The following is a 3612-nucleotide window of genomic DNA, read 5'->3' as shown; positions in this document are numbered from 1 at the left end:
GGTTTCACCATGTTGGTTAGGCTGGTCTCGAACTCCTGACCTCATGATCCGCCCACCTCAGCCTCCCAAAGTGCTGGGATTAGAGGCGTGAGCCACTGTGCCTGGCCTCATTTAAAAAAATTATTTGTAAAAAAAAAAAAAAAAAAAAAAATTATTTGTTTCTTTAGAGATGGGGTATTAATCATCACCCAGGCCGAAGTGCACTGATTCAATCATAGCTCACTGGAGCCTTGAACTCCTGGGCCCAAGTGATTCTCCTGCCTCAGCCTCCTGAGTAGATGGTACTACAGATGTGTGCCACTGTACCGGCCCAAGTATAGCTTTTGAATTCAATATAGTAGTTGGGGGCATATGTATATATTTAATAATATATCTATTATTCATTTATTCAACAAATATGTTTGTGTCCCTTGCCAAGTATCAGAGACTTTGCTAAGACTTGGAGATTTAGTGGTAGAGGAGGTAAATGTGTTCTGACCTTATGAAGTGTTTAGTTCCCATATCTCTCACTAACTAGCTGTGTGACCTTGTGAATAATATGTGACTTCTTTTTTTTTTTTTTTTTTGAGATGGAGTTTTGTTCTTGTTGCCCAGGCTGGAGTGCAATGGCATGATCTCAGCTCACCACAACCTCTGCCTCCCTGGGGGTTCAAGGGATTCTCCTGCCTCAGCCTCTTGAGTAGCTGAGATTGCAGACATTCGCCACCATGCCTGGCTCATTTTTAGCAGAGACGGGGGTTTCTCCGTGTTGGTCAGGCTGGTCTCAAACTCCCGACCTCAGGTGATCCACCTGCCTCAGCCTCCCAAAGTGCTGTGATTATAGGCATGAGCCACGGCACCTGGCCTAGTATGTGACTTCTTTAAGCCTGTTTTCTGATTTGTGAGATGGCGATTGTAAAGTAGCTACCTTATTTGATTTTGACAAGTATTAAATAAAGTACGCAAAGTAAGGGCAACTACTATTTTGCATAATAAATATTCAGAACGGTATTATTATAAGTTGTTTAACCTACTAGGTAAGATGGAATTATCCTGTATTATTCAGCCTCAGCTTCCTCTTAGTACCTTATTAACGATTCTGAGTAAATCACTGAGAGACAGAGAATATTTCTTTTTTTTCTTCTAATAATATTTCATTTAAAAATTTTTAGATTTGTTTATTATAAAGGCACTACATGTAATAGAGTAAAAAACAAATTGCAGAAGTATATACAACAAAAAGTACAAGTTCCCCCACCCGTAACACACACCCAACTCATTCTTCAGGGGCGATCACTGTAAACAATTCTGTTTCTCCTTCTAGAAAAGTCTTTTATTTTTTATTTTATTTATTTTATTTGTTTATTTTTTTGGAGATGGGATCTCGCTGTGTTGCCCAGGCTGGAGTGCAGTGGCTATTCACAGGCACATTCCACTACTAATCAGCACGGGAGTTTTGACCTGCTCCGTTTCTGACCTGGGCTGGTTCACCCCTCCTTTGGCAACCTGGTGGTCCCCCGCTCCTGGGAGGTCACCATATTGATGCTGAATTTTAGTGCAGACACCCGATCGGCGTAGCGCACTACAGGCCAGAACTCTTGGACTCAAGCGCTCCTCCAGCCTCTACCTCCTGAGTAGCTGGGGCTATAGGCACCCGCCACCACACCTGGCTAGAAAAGTTTTATGCATATAAAAGTGTGTGTGTCTGTGTGTGTGTGCGCATGTGTGTGTATGCATAGTCTTAGAAAACAAACAGCACTTTCATGTTCTTTGTGGAGACATGGATGAAACTGGAAACCATCATTCTCTGCAAACTAACACAGGAACAGAAAATCAAACACTGCATGTTCTCAGTCATATGTGGGAGTTGAGCAATGAGAACACATGGACACAGGGAGGGGAACATCATACACCATGGACTGTGGGGGAGGTGGGGGGAAAGGGGAGGAAGAGCATTAGGACAAATAATACATTCGGGTCTTAAAACCTAGATGGCAAGTTGATAGGTGCAACAAACCACCATGGCACACATATACCTTTGAACAAACCTGCAAGTTCTGCACGTGTAACCCAGAATTTAAAGTAAAAAAAAAAAGAGGCCGTGCTTGGTGGTTCATGCCTGTAATCTCAGCACGTTGAGAGGCTAAGATCACCTGAGGTCAGAAGTTTGAGACCCACCTGACCAACATGGAGAAACCCCATCTCTACTATAAAAACACAAAATTAGCTGGGCACATGCCGGTCATCCCAGTTACTTGGGAGGCTGAGGCAGGAGAATCGCTTGAACCTGGGAGGCAGAGGTTGAGGTGAGCTGAGATAGCACCGTTGCACTTGGCCTGGACTACAAGGGCAAAACTCCATCCATCTAAAAAAAATAAAAGAAATAAAAAGGAAAATAAACAGCACAAAGAATTAGACACTGCCAGTAGGCTATCACAGGGCATTTTCACTTAATAATGTATATCTGAGAGCAGTCCAAGAGGAACATAACTTGTTCTTACTCAGAATGAGTATTTTCACATTTTCTCACTACACAGTTAAACACCACCACCACCACCAAAATGTTCTCAAACTTTTGGAGAAAGTTTATGAGCTCCGCCCTCCTTCTTTGCTGCCCCCGCACTCTGCAGCCTGGGCTCCCGCGGCTTTCAGCAGCCAGGCCCTGGCACCTGCCCACCCACATTTTCTTGGCCTACAGCCAGCTGTGGTCAAACCAGCAGCGGAAAGTGAGGGTGGGGGAGCAAAGAAGGAAGAGAAAGCACATTTTCCATGAGTAGTTGATAAAGAGCTGCACGTCGACACATAAGGCATAGCTCCGAAAGCGTTTTATTACGGGCGTTTACACCAAAGGTATCGGGAAGAATGTTCCATAAGGGTCTAGAAGGCACTGGGTGCGGGAACACCAGGCTTTTGAACTGGTGGTGACAGCTGCATCTGAAAACATGATTGGTGGATGTGGGCAGTGAGATGGGGCTTGGAGTCCCAAGGGACAAACCTGCTCCCTAGAAATGCAGTAAGCAGCTTTGCACAGTGGCAGGCAGTATCATAGCCAATGAGGTTTATCTGAGACACGGTTATTGCTAATTGAAAATTTTCCTAATACTCTGCCATGATGACTTGAAATACAGTCGGCATTAGCACTTTTTGGCAGTCTTTAAGGGGATTGAATTACAAAACTAAAAATAATAAAATAATAAAAAGAAATGCAGTGAGCTAGGTTTGCAGGGGAGGGGTGGGGAGAAAGAGAGCGATTTCCTTGGAGAAGTGCAATAGCAAGATTGGGCCCAGTGCCAGATGAAGGACAGGGAACGCTCTGCCCTTCCTCACTGAAAACTAAACCCCACTTCCTCCATTTCCCACCTGCTTGTTTCTCTGTTCACCTCCCCACTCTCAGTCCGATTGCCTGACTTCACGTATGTGAGGGGCTGTAGCCCCTCAGCCGTCAGCTAAGGCTCCAGATGACTGACGTCTCTCCCCACACACAGGATTCTCAGTGGGTGGACGCTAAGACAAGTAAAACCTGCGGTACAGATTCTCATGACCTTGGGAGATGGAGAAACAGATCTTTGATCTTTGCCTCTCTCCTTTGGTTATTCATTTAATCTTGGTTCTCTGGATTGTGTCTACCTCCAT

The 3612-nt window shown here is 44.5% G+C and overlaps 1 non-coding gene across 1 annotated transcript; it reads left to right on the top strand.

Moving 5' to 3' along the window:
* Window positions 1-2998: 2998 nt before the first annotated feature.
* On the top strand, window positions 2999-3142 carry LOC118148753 (U4 spliceosomal RNA). The gene has a single exon (XR_004735655.2). It is a non-coding gene; the product is annotated as a U4 spliceosomal RNA (small nuclear RNA).
* Window positions 3143-3612: the final 470 nt, after the last annotated feature.

Source organism: Callithrix jacchus, chromosome 16 (genome assembly GCF_049354715.1).
Source record: "Callithrix jacchus isolate 240 chromosome 16, calJac240_pri, whole genome shotgun sequence".
NCBI classification, from domain to species: domain Eukaryota; kingdom Metazoa; phylum Chordata; class Mammalia; order Primates; family Cebidae; genus Callithrix; species Callithrix jacchus.
Note: the sequence above shows the minus strand (reverse complement) of the source record. Positions and strands in the feature narration are given on the sequence as shown.